The 13391-nt window shown below is 38.5% G+C and overlaps 1 protein-coding gene across 1 annotated transcript in view; it reads right to left on the bottom strand.

Annotated features, from left to right (window-relative positions):
- TBL1XR1 (transducin (beta)-like 1 X-linked receptor 1) overlaps positions 1–13059 on the bottom strand; it is a 62141-nt gene extending 49082 nt beyond the window's left edge. The window contains exon 1 of the mRNA XM_009582342.1: positions 12987–13059. The gene's annotated coding sequence lies outside the window, so the exon portion shown is untranslated. The remainder of the gene's footprint in view (positions 1–12986) is intronic.
- Positions 13060–13391: the final 332 nt, after the last annotated feature.

Raw genomic sequence — 13391 nt, 5'->3', positions numbered from 1 at the left:
TATGTGGGGGGGGGGGGGGGAAGCTCATTTTTTCAAGAAGAAAACTAAAAGCACTTGCAAGTAGTTAAAGGTTTGTAGGGCTTTCTAGACCTATCATACTTTACATTTATATATACATACTATATTTTTATAAGCGCTAGAAAAAGTTAATAGCAGATCCATTTTTGTTCCCTTTTATATTGAGAAACAAACTATTGAAGCGCTAACTACCCCCGACAATGCAATTAAAACCTGACCCAATTTCTACACAAACGAGCTGCGTTTTTCACAGCACAGCCATATGTAACCAAGTTCATCCCTATTTACCCTGCCCCTCAATTCCGTTTGTAACACTGAAACCTGAGGAAAAAAACAAGGCTACTACAAATCAGTGCCTCAGAGGAAAATGAGCAGGGATGCATGCAGGGGAGTGGGTGGCAACCCACGCAGGTGTGCTTCGATGACTTTTAGAGAAGAAAAAGCCAAACGAGCCTATGTGCAGAGTTTATATCACTTATCTGCACTGCAAAACAGACAGCAAGTGAATTACAAGGCTGCAAGGCCAGGATTATATAAAACCAAAAAACCTCTGGTAGTCATCATCTTTACTATCCAAGTATAAATCACAATGTGCATTGATACAAACCCATGTAAAAACTCTGATGTGGTTATACACGCTTGGATAAAGTGGAGCTGTACAAAAAGATCTACAAAACACACACACAATTTAAAACAACATATGCAACAGATCATGGGGATTTTAGTCATGTAACTTAAAATTTTTCTGTTCTATTTCAGGCACCTCTCTTTTTGCTCAAGGAACCTTCACAACAATTAAAACCAGATATTATAAACATTATTATTACCACTATTCATTTGAATAACAGCAGCATCCAAAAGACCCTTTTTCAAGATGGGGGCCCCACTGTGCTAACGTTGCATAAACATATAAGACTTCATTCCTGTGCTGAAGAGATTGTAATCTAACCAGACAAGGTTGATAAACAACATAAAAGTAAAATGTCAACAACAACAACAACAAAAATCTCCTGTGCAGGACTTTTGTTGGTTTGTTTTAATATCTTTTCCTTAGACCATCTGCTATTCTTTCTTACCAACCAAGGTCCTCCAGATAGTCTGCATCACTGCTGCTGCTGATTCTGTCCTCCTAGCACAGCCCATTAAAAAAAAAAAAATTTCCTCTTCTGTGGGAGGCAAAAAACACTGAAGAGTCTTCAAAGGTAATGAAAGTGCCGAGATATAACATACCTTTTCTAGTCACTCCTGAAAGTGCTAATTGTTTCTGAGTTAGGATAAATACAATGTTGAATATTGCCATCTTTATCCAAATTCAGTAACAACTTTTCTGGTCAGTGAAATGAAGTATTTGTAGTACTGACCAAGGATTAAATGCTAGCCCTTGGTTTATGTGCAAAAAAACCTATAAAGAGCTATATAACAAGTCTATGCTGTGTTTGGAAAAAACAATCTATATACAGCTAGTAGTGAGAGAATGCAATTTCTCTTATTTTCTAACCATACAGCAAACAGCCTCCTACAGATAGGTCCTTGCTCAGCCCCGGTGAACGCAGCTGAAATACGGGCACTGAGCTAGATTAGCTAGATTAACCAGGGAAGTGTGTTGAGGGAACAGGCTGAGGAAGGAAAGGAAAAAGCATCACAGGAACAGGCACTTTTTCTGTTCTTGGCTCTGGCTGTTGGGCTGAGTTAGGGAATGCCTTATTAAACAGCTGAAGCACTAGAAATTTGCAGCCATTATCCTAGTGTGAGGCAAAATGTTACACATGCTTCTGCCTGTCTAGGATTCTTTCTTCATTCAGCAAGTATTTAGGAGATTTAAGACTCCCAAAACAAATTATTTTCTAGGTGTTACTAAAAAATCCATACAGCTCGCCTAGACTTGGTTAGAAGTGATAAATAGATGCATTTCCTACAGTCAAGTCCACGCTTTACAGATCCTACAGTTGCTTCTCTCATTGCAACTTAGTACAGGAGAAAGGAAGCAAAAACCCCTGTTGAAAATGTTCTGTTTTGGAGGATTTCTTGGCATTCGCCTATTCCTACAGAAACAATTGTCCCCCTCCCGTTTTCAGCATATTCCTGCTTTTTGACAGCGTTGCTCTTTTCATTTAACCTGAGATGTCTATCACGAAATTCTTCTAGGAATACACAGCAAGTCAGGGAACACTTTACCTTTTGACAAATCCACTATACTTAAGGAACATAAGCGTTTCTCCCACCCAATTCTTCAACAAAGCTTCCTAATTACACCATTCTTATCACAGATTTCAGCATAGGATAGCAGAGGCACTGTATAGCACACTGTGAATTTAAAGTAGAGATAGCCACAAAATTGCTCTTCAAATACACTAAACCCATGCAGGTGGTAGCGGCGTACTATGGTTTCTCAACCCTGACACAGTGTGCAGCAAGTTGCTTGTGTAAACAAGCCACAGCGTTATTTTCCAAATTGTCCTAAGTGATACTCGGCTCCCATAAACCATCTGAGGAAGGGCTACGAAAACCTCTCAGCGGGCAGTCACGTTTCACCTATTTCTGTTCCCAAACAGGCTCTTTTAATTGACCTCTAGGCAATTTTCATGGGTGTAGCCAGCAGAGAGATGTGAGGCAGGGCTAGATTTTTTTTTTTTTTTTTAAATATATAATTACTATGACACACATTCATTTTCCAATGGAAGATTCCCAGGGAGGTAGCACTGTTCAAAACACAAATGACATGCTGCCAGGGCAAGAGAATAAGGAAGCAAGTGTGTTATTCTATGACCCAGATCTCCTCCTGGGATCTCCAAGCTTCCTTCCCTACCCAGAGCACTGTGCGTACAAACCACGGTGGACTTTCCACCAGATGAGTTACAAGTCACAAAAATATGTGGAACAATTAACTTCGCTTAAGCTGCAATGATTTTTCTTCAAAAGCAAGCACTGGAGTTCCTAACTTATGAGTCTTGCATAGTTGAGATCTTTTTACGTAGATGTCACCCATCGCAGCTGTAACTTGGCACTTCTAGTAACACTCTGCTCAAACTTTGCTTTTGCTGATGTTTCTCCACTCATGAATTGTGCAAAAAGTCCCAGATCCATCTTGAGGTAACAACAGAAGCTTAGGAACTCCAAACAAATATTTGTTCCATAGGTTTGCTATGTATAGATGCCATGAGTTTTCTTTGGAAGGCTTCAGAATTTATGTATGTAACACTCCTTTTCAAAGCATAAATTTAAAGACATTTACATAACAGATTAATGTAAACTGTTTTCCAAATCAGACAAAAAAAAAGAATCCAAAACCTGTTACGTGCTTCTGAATTTGCTGAATGTTTGTACTCATTATGTTGTTTTCTCCCCGGTGGCAGTTTCTGTCCCATGTCCCTAACAGAAGGACATGATTTACTTCTGTATGTGTCAAACTGTAGCTCATTTGGCAAAACAGAACACAGCTGAAAGATCGCTGATGTTCTCTCAGGTTACACAAAATTAAGCCTTCTTATCTTTCAAAGACAAAACCTGTTATCGCACAAACAAACTGCGCTTGTTAGGAAGACCACTGGGCTCCGCCTTGAGCCCAGTTTGTGTTAACTCAAAACTAGCGAGGCGATTTTGCCTCCCATTATATTATGGAAAGATTATCCCAAAATCTTACTCCCCTGATGGATGAGAACTGTTTTCTAATTTCCAGCCTGAATATACTCCTTGCCAAGATATATGCATTTCTTCTTGTCCCAGTGTTGTCTTCAATCTAACACAGAAAATAGTTGTACTCACTCAAGTCTTTATCAAACCCTCAGGTATTTAAAGGAAGCAATTATATCCCCTCTCAGACTTCACTTTACTGGGATAAAACAACCAACCTCACAGTGTCCTCCTGCGAGATGGACTCAGCTCTTCCTTCACCACTTCCACAGTCCTCCTCTGCACCTGCTCCACTTTACACTCATCTTTCTTGAACGTGGTCTACCAGAGTAGTTCAGTGTTATACACAGGGATTTAGCAGTGCTGCCTTGCACATGAGCAGCATTAACACTTCCCTATTTCTACCATTAAGTACGTCTTCACCTCACAGAACTTAGGAGTACATTTTTCAGACCTGCAGGGTACTAGTGAAAAGATATCCTTTGATGTTACAGGCTAATACACTCCTTCCGTTCCTCTGTCCTTTTCAAGAGAGGAGCACCCAGGTTAGGGCAAAATTCACATCTATCCAGGACTGCACAACCATGCATCATGAGCCACAAAATTTCAGTCCACTTTTTCCACTCAAGTCGTAAAGATCATCCATCCAGCTCTTCCCGTAGGATACTCTGTTCCTTGTCTATACTGACAGCACCTCCCAACTTTATGTCACTAGCAAATTTTATTGCACACTCCTACTTTTGGTGCCAAGTTCATTAGTGAATACATTAAAGTCAGCCCAAGACCAATTAAGACACTAACTTCCTTTAGGCACAGCACATCCCCTGTGAGCGCAAAATGATATGACCTCCCTTTAACACGCTCCTTATTCACCTCACAATTCTTCTACAATATTTCATCAGTATTTTAATGAATAATTTCCAACATATTACTGGAGCACGCATCATACCACAGTCTAGAATTATTAGCTCTAGCATATTCTTTTGTCTAAAACCAAAAATGAACAACTTTATTAAAGGAAGACAACACAGATCCCACTATAGGTGTCCATGAAGCCCATGTGCTTAAGTCTTGTCTATTGTGATTATAAATATATATATATATACACACACACACACAAAATACAGAGTAGCAGCCCTTCCTCAGTTCCCTCCCAATGCAAAGCCAGAGCTCCTGTCACCTCCAGACACTGGGATGTTAGGACTAAGATATTTCAGAGGATTGCTGTTACGTTACATCACATAACATCCATTCTTTTTCCAAATATGCTATAATCCACATCCGACTGCAGATGACTGAAAAGCAGTCCGATGAAAATGAGAAGCAGTAGCAGTCCAAGGGGTATTGTCAACTTCAACGGAGTAATCCCTGCAACTGCCATGACACAGTCATATTGCAAGACAAAAATCGGTAGTTTGTTTAGTTTGCATTAGGAGAAAAAGGAAATTCAATTGAAGTACATGGACCACCATAGAGACAACCACAGCATGTGTGAATAAAAAACAAAAAAAGAGGCACTGCTTGTTCCTGCAGGCTACGAGGAGGTAAATATGCTGAGAAACTTCAGTCAGCTTCAGCAAAGAGAACAGTGGAACAAATCTGAATGGATCAATGAAAGCAACTTCGCTCCATAACAGCTGATTCACCACGGCCTTCAGCTTGAGCCAAAAACCAGGACACACAAGAGTCTGACTGCAGTGGACTTTGAACCAGGAACCTAGTAAAATGCAGCAGCATAGAAAATATCTTAGCAATAACCAAAATTGAAGGATTCAGCACAAAAGGTGGTTTTTTTGGTTTTTTGTTTGTTTGTTTGTTTTGTTGTTTTGGTTTTTTTGTGGTTTGTTTTTTTTTTTTTAGAAAAAGTTAAATATAAAAGAAATTGGGAAATTAGGCTAATGGAAAGGTATGCCAACAACCTGTTCTAAGCTGCATTCACATTCACAGACTCATAAGCAAACTAGTTACTTGCTTATTGTAAAAAGCATGAAATCTGTAGGAGAAAAGGCAGTAATGATCTTGCCTAGAGAGCAGCACCATTTACAACGTATGTAATTAACAGTCGCCTCTTCACAGTGCTTCCTTGGGTTCAAATATCCTTACCTACTCCTCAGGTTACGTCCCATTTCCCAGATGGTCAGTCTCCAGAAAGTATCTTCTGCACCTCAGCCACTTCTTGGTTAAATCCATTTTGACGGCTCATTAGTAGAATAATTTATCAACTGTTGCAAGAATAGCTATTATAAATTTGTTTTCTATGTAAATCAGGTTCCATGCAACTAGGATGGAATTCAAGCCTTTTCAAATGCATTTTAATGTGAAATGCTGACATCAAGTCTTAAGTTCATTTGATTATTTTTTCTGTTTATGTTATTAGTAATCAGTTTTTCTGGCACTCTTTTCTGTTCCAGTTCAATCACTCAGTTGAATTACTTGAACTCCTGGTGAACTGCACCAAAAAAAAGGAAAATTAACTAATGCCTCATTTGATCTTGTGACCATAAAACTTGTGTTTGCATTCCCTCTTTAACCTTTGACCATCTATTTTTCCCCTTAATTTGTGTGTTATGTACCTGATAGTTTTAAATTTGTTTCTTCTATTCATGAAAAAAGAATCCACTCTGACAGCTGATCTGCCCACTATTCATTTTAACTAACGCTGGCTTTATTCTAGATTCTTATTAATAAGCACACACTTAAAATTACTTCTTCATAGTCCATCATATATGCACGTTATTTGACTTACTGTATTCTCTTTACCAGAAGTGCATGGCTGTTTTCACAAAAAGTGGTGACTATGCTAATAGAGAAAACAAGCTTACAAAAGAGAGAAAAGGCTGATTTTGTAAAAGCTCATTTGCCAGTTTATTGCTTTATTAAAGTCCTCTCCTTTTCATATTGTTATGATGGACTTGAACTTAATTTATGCTACTGGGTTTATCTTTTTTTTGAAACAGATGTCAAGCACCTGAACACATGATAAAACATTTTTAAAACACATGTAGACCATAATAAAATATGGTCCATCTACAGCGAAAAGAAATTAAATTAAAGGGGAAAATTTCATGAACATCATTAATGAGGACAAGTATTGCTCACATTTGATGTCAGTATTAAATATTTGTGCAGATATTAAATTCATGGATGTTGATCCTACATGCATATGTTCAATATCAACCCTGGAAGGATTCAGATCCCTTGTCTTGAATAGTTTTTTATATGTGTGCATTAAATCACAGTAAGAACACCACACTTGACCTTCATTTACAAATATGAGTGCACTAAGCCAGTGACTACGATCTTTATTTCTATTCATGTGGTGAACTAGAGACTTGGCACGTAAGTACAGGCTCCTAGATCTGGCATCCATGTGGATGGCCATGCAGACGCAGGTTCCCTGGTCTTTGGTGGCCAGCAGTTCTCAGTTTCTCCCAAGTAAATAAAAGTTGGTATATTCAGTATCATTCCCCCCCAGCCTACAGACTTCCTGTTGTTCTGCAGCAATATTCATTATCTCCCAGCATCAACACCACTGAAACTAAGGGCAGCTTTTACTTTTGTTGACTTGAACTAATATCAACTTTCTGTTGACAACAAGGAAAGACCTGCTGATACAAGTGACGCATTAACATGGTCTTCTGTGAAATGAGCCCTGCTTCTTCTCCGGAAGGTAACACTCATACTCAGACACAAAAGAGCCTGTCCTTAGATTTTCTCTACAACATCCTACTTCACGTACACCTAATATCCAGTTTAATTTTTTTAATATGCAACAAACTTAGTCACTGTCAAGGACATTTAACACTGTATTTCTAATTCTTTCGTATAATAGAGCTGGAAAAGGGTCATTTCAGGTTACACGACTGCACCATGGGCATATGGCAGTAAACCCACAGCAGAAACATAAAATCTCCCTCTCCTCTAAAGCAGATGGCATGCTGATCAAGTAAGATATAATCTAATGCTAGCTGCACCACTACTGCTGCTATTAACTATTGAACCAAAACCAGTATAAAGTAGTAAAGGCAGAAAAACCCAAGGCAGGGGAGGTGAAAGGGAAAGAAGACAACAAGGAAAAAAACCACAGAGTAAAAAAGCTGTAACATAAGACAACCCATTACAGCAGAAACAGCCTCTTTTCAGGTACCTTTAAGATTTAAAACCTAAGAATGGCAATAGGCAAGGAACAGCAATGGCTTTCATCATGTTTTAGAGGACGTTCCCCTGGTTTGAGATACTGGCCCAGTTCCCTTTGCTCTTGTGATTGCACTGCACTGGGCACCTGCCAAGGGCTAAATATCCCGGCTGCTTAGATAATTACATATTTATGATTCTGCCGAGAATTCTTAGTCAAAGCTTATTTCTGAACTGTAAAATGCTTAGAGAATCAGCAGAAAGTTCTCTGACAAATGCTACTTCTTAAAATTTTTAAGGACAGTAGTTTCCCTTTCAGTTGATTCATTCAGTAGTGAACTTTAACTAATGGTAGAAAAAGGAGGCAAGGGGTGTTTTCCCCTCTGAATCAGAAAGGGATCTTACTAGTGTGTTTAACTTGTTTTCTGTAAAGAAATAGAAAATTAAAAAACCCTTCCAAAAATGGATCAGAATGCAATAGTACATAAAATTTTTAATTCTTATCACAGTATTCACCCTACCACACGACACAATTTTTCTTCTATGTCACATTATTAGCACTTCCTCTTCAACACATATACCACTAGATCAGCTAATTCATGCTGATCCAATGAATAGAACTTATGGATGAACACTCTGAAATATAATTGTTTGGCCGTAACCAATTATCGTCAAAATACATTGCACTTCAGCTTCCTTCATTGATAATAGCATCCACTGATTTCAGAAGGAGCAGAACAGTCCAAAATTTCATGCTGTCACTTAGTTTAGACTGTTTCAGAAACTGCTAGAAATAATTTTTTTTAGTCCTTTTAAGGCTGTACTCCATAAACTGTACAACCAACAGCCTCAACAATAAATTTCATGAGCACTTTTAGGCCCTACCATTGAAAGCGCTTTCAAGCTTGGTTAGCTTTATGCATGCAAGTACTCCTTGCTTGTATCTCAAAAGAACTATTCCTACACTTAAAGCTACATGTACGCACATGCATATGTATCTGAAGAATAAGGGCTTTACTCTTGCAGGGTTATTTATTTTGAAACAATTATTCATGTCTCTTGCAGCCAACATCTTAAGTACTGTCAAGTTTCATAAACTCTTGAAAGCAGGGGTCCCTGTTCGCAGTATAATGAAAACCAACCTTCAGCTTTACCATCTTTCAAAGGTCTGCCCACCCACAGATACTCCTTCGTATATACTTAGAGTTGTGAGATGATATTCAGCTCCTGTTGAAACAAAGTCAATTTTGCAATTCCAGTGCAAACCCTGGCCCAAGCGGCATGGACCTCCTGCTGTCCTTGGCAGGTGCCGGAAGAGGCAAGGCTTCCATGCCAAACCCAGCTCCTCCAGTTCTGAGTGCAGGCTCCTGCCCTCTCCCTTGCTCATCTTCCTCTGCGTGAAACCATTTTAACATAATGGACTGGCAGAAGATTAACCTGGCAGATAGATCAGCATTTAGATGGGTTTAGCTGTTGTGGAACCATAGGCTAATAGTTATATGCATTTATTCCTTCAGCTGTCTTCTAAGGAGTGGTAAGCTCACAGAACGACACTAGAAGGTTTGAAGAAAAAGTTTTGCTGCAGGCTTGCAGAAGTTTTTGCAGATATCTTCCAATCCCTTTTTCTTTGGAATGACTTCTTCATCCTCCCCAGCTCCTCCAACCACTTCTGCAATTTCTGGGCTAAATCCCAGATAATCGCGTTGAAGTGTTGCACCCATGGAATTTCCTGGCCCAAGAGACTTAGCGCCTGCAAAGTTGTTCTCCTATAACAAGTATCTTATATTTAAGAACAGTTGACGTAACACATAATGGGTGTGTTACACCTTCAAAACACAAAACGATATATTCACCTAAAAGTAGCATTGAAGAGAATGGATTTAAAACACCTACTCTGTATTCCCCTCAAGAGACTATGATTCTATGACTTAGCTGTTGACAACTCCGCCTTCCTGAAGACTAAGTAACTTCGTGCTCACTGCCTATCCTCAGACTTTGCCTGTGTCAGCTTGTAATAAATTATAACATCCTCTATTCTCTTCTGCAGAAGACCTCTTTAACTGATCCGTGTGTTGATCATTGTCAAACTAACCATGCAGTAAGAGATGGAGGCAAGAACCCAGGCATAGCATTTTTCAGGATGCCTCTCAGAAGGCCACCGTGTTGCCTTTCTTGCTCAATTCTTCCATAGCCCGTTCTGGTTACTTCCTGCGAAATTAAATCCATCACAGCAAGCTGTTGTATGATAAATCACAAACTGACACTTCCCAGCATTCTGTAAGTTCCTGGTTTTTGCACACTCCTTTTTATATATGTAGATATACATGTATATGTATATAGATACATGCACACACAAGCACACCCATATATAGCCACACATATTTATGCATACACATACACACAAATGCAGGCCTGTTTCAATGACTTGTAGAAGACAGAAAGGCAAACTGTTCTGCTTCTAAAACTTGCAAGAGAAGCCTTGCAAGGTACAATGGAAAATCTCTCTCAGGTAAGCTACCTGTTCCATCACATAACAAAAAAACTAATTTGCTAAAGCGTTTGCAGAAAACCTGACATGATCTTTTGCTTAGGCCAAAGGTCCAGGACTTCTGATTTTTATCTCCAACATATTCGTTAATCCTTGTAACCATGGACTAAGTACCCAGTTATCAGCCTCTAAATGAAACTTCAAAATCCTAGAAAAAGTAGCATTATACACTAAGTTTCCTTCACTTAACAGGCCTTTTTTGTTAAGCCTTTGCATCTTTCCTTTGAGACTCTGAGGAACATTACAGTTGACTGGAAGAATGGGAAGGAGAACTTACACCAACTGAACACAGCCATACTCTCTTTTAGCAGGCTATATCACCATATAAATATTTTATTTAAAAAAAAAATCACCAACAATTATAACATGTTTTTAAGGACTAACTGATATTTTACCCTATTTAGTTATCAGTTAACATATCATATATGATGCAAAAAATAAGCATCTTTTCATTACCTTTAAAGTAGAAAGCAAAGAAAAAACAAAAGAGGATGTGTAACTTCTGTGGTTTTTTTTCTTAGTACTAAGAAATGGAACTGACAATCATGATTGAAAAACTGATCAAAAATGCTAGCATCACTTCTCAAGGGAATCAGAAATTAATTTCTGATTCAAATATGTGTATTGAACATGGGTAGCCAAGTTAAACCACGTCCTGTTTGAGAGAAGAATACAAACTGCTTTTTTCAGGTCAACCTCTGGCCCATACTTTGTCTACAAACATCAGAGAGAAAAACAACGTATTAAAAACCTATAAAAGTCTTTTCTACTACAAACCAGATTAAGTTATGATTACTTTTGGGATGATGAAGAATGTGTCCAGCTTGCCTCTTAAATCTACATTCAAACTGTTTCAAAGTTAATCAAGAGATGAGTAATTGTTTAGAAATCTCTAGAATAATAAAATATAACAACTTATAGCACAAAAGCAGTCCTTAAAGAAAAAAGTGGAGAGTATTTCACTTCACTGCAAGTAACAGTTGAGTAAGTTTTATGATCACTGTAACAACTAGCATGCCCTTGAGACTGTGCAATTCTGAATTTCTAATATAATTTGTAGGGGGAAAATTAGGACAAAATGCAGTAACATTTCAAGTACATATCTCTCAGTATTTTAAAATTTTATTAAGTATAAGGACTAGGTTAATATGGAATGAGTCATGTTTTTAAGAGAAGCAGTAATACAGACCTGTATTTTAAATCATACCTAAAAACATGCTCAACTAATACAGAATGAAAAGAAATCAGAGTAGCTTTTTGTTGCAAAAAGGTCAACAACAACAATGAAAATTTAGCAATAATAAAAAAGGCTGAGAGCGCTGCTAGTTTCAGTTTTGGAAAGTTAAAATACTAGGCTAAGTGACCAGGTAGAAACGATGCCTTCTCACTCAACAAATCTGTTCCCACCAGCTGAAATTCATCCCAAATCAATATAAACTTTACACATACCAACTCTGAGCCTAAACATCAGGCTATTAAATGACATACACACTTGGTGCAGATCTTCTGATTTCAAAGTGATATTTGCTTTACTTAGTGCCAAATATATGCTGCATTACATTTCACTCCATGATGTCTTCGAGAGTCAACAGAATTACTTACTACTTTCAAAATAAAGCAGTTACATCCCAGCAAACTCTCTTGGAGTGACATTTTGCTCACAGGGCAAAGACAGTGGAGTTGCAAAGGTATAAGTGAAGCTATAATTTATTTACATATTCTTTAGATCCATGCCCACACACAAACCAAAGGAACCCAGCTCAGCTCTCAGATCCCAAATTGAGTTTTCAAACCTAGTGGTTAGAAATACCATCCCTTTAACTTCTCTACTGAGCACAATGATGTAGAGATGCTTGAAATACAAAACCCAGGCTGGCACTTTATGCATTTATTTCTTAAGGCTAATGCTGCAATTACCATTCTTGTAGCACACCTCAACTATGACAACACAAGATACCAAAACTGCTTATTTGATCAAAGCGGGAGCAGTAAGTTCCAATCCTTCTCGTCAGACCTAACCTCGGCCTTCCATCTGCACAACTATCAGAAAGCATAAGTAAACCATAAAGACAGTCTGCAAATACGAACTTCCAATAGCCTGTAACATTGAGTAATATTCCAGAGATGGAGTAAGAAGATCGCATCAACCAAGCCCCTTTCTATAGGACCTAAGATTTTAACTTCACTAGTCTTATGCTGTCAAATATGCTGAAGCAAAATACGCCTGACACTGCGTAGATTTTTTTTTTTTTTTCCCCTTAAATAGAAGAAGCCGTTAGTACTGAAACAAACTGCAGAGAGCACCCAAGTCGGGGCAATAGAGCACTCAGCCCTGCTACAGCTTACCCCGAAGACGCTTTTGGCCGAAAGAGGAAGCAAAACCCATTACCAACAGGATGAGCTGTGTTATTGTCAAGTCACACTTCTCGCTTCAAAATTAACATCCTGCCCTACTTTCCCGGGATAAAATCCAGATACAATTTTAATATTTTTATCAAACAGAATAATGGTCTAGACATTTCTTAAAAAATTAAAATAATCCACTTGTGTACTAAAACGTAGTTATTCTAAAAATACTATTTGCAATACAAGATGGCTTACAGTATATCTGCAGGAAGGAACCACACCGCCTTTAGTCAGTCAAAAAGGTACTTACCATTGGCAGTGCATTGATATGCGGAAGTTTTCCTTTCAGGTGCCTCTTGCCACAGAAGGGTGATGCTGACAAGGAAATAAGGAGACAAAATTGGAAACATTAATTTTTATTATTTTGAAAACGGTGATGTTAACACAATAAAACGTTATTAAGTATGGGCCTTCACAGCTCTTGCAGGCTACTGTCTTTGAGGAGCTGAGTGATTACCACTGAATTTGTATACAGCCTAGAGCGGCAGCGATCAGGCACAGAAGAGCACGCAGAGCTGGGGTTTTGCATATATCCTGTCGCTACCCACATCACACGAACTGCTCCTGCGGGGAGCCCGAGACACAGACCTTTGAACAAATAAGCCTGTTGAATGAACACTTACACCATCAGACCTCTAGACAGTCGCGCCCATTC

This window comes from Fulmarus glacialis, unplaced genomic scaffold (assembly GCF_000690835.1).
Source record: "Fulmarus glacialis isolate BGI_N327 unplaced genomic scaffold, ASM69083v1 scaffold5817, whole genome shotgun sequence".
Classification (NCBI taxonomy): Eukaryota; Metazoa; Chordata; class Aves; order Procellariiformes; family Procellariidae; genus Fulmarus; species Fulmarus glacialis.
This window is presented reverse-complemented; position numbering and strand designations above follow the sequence as displayed.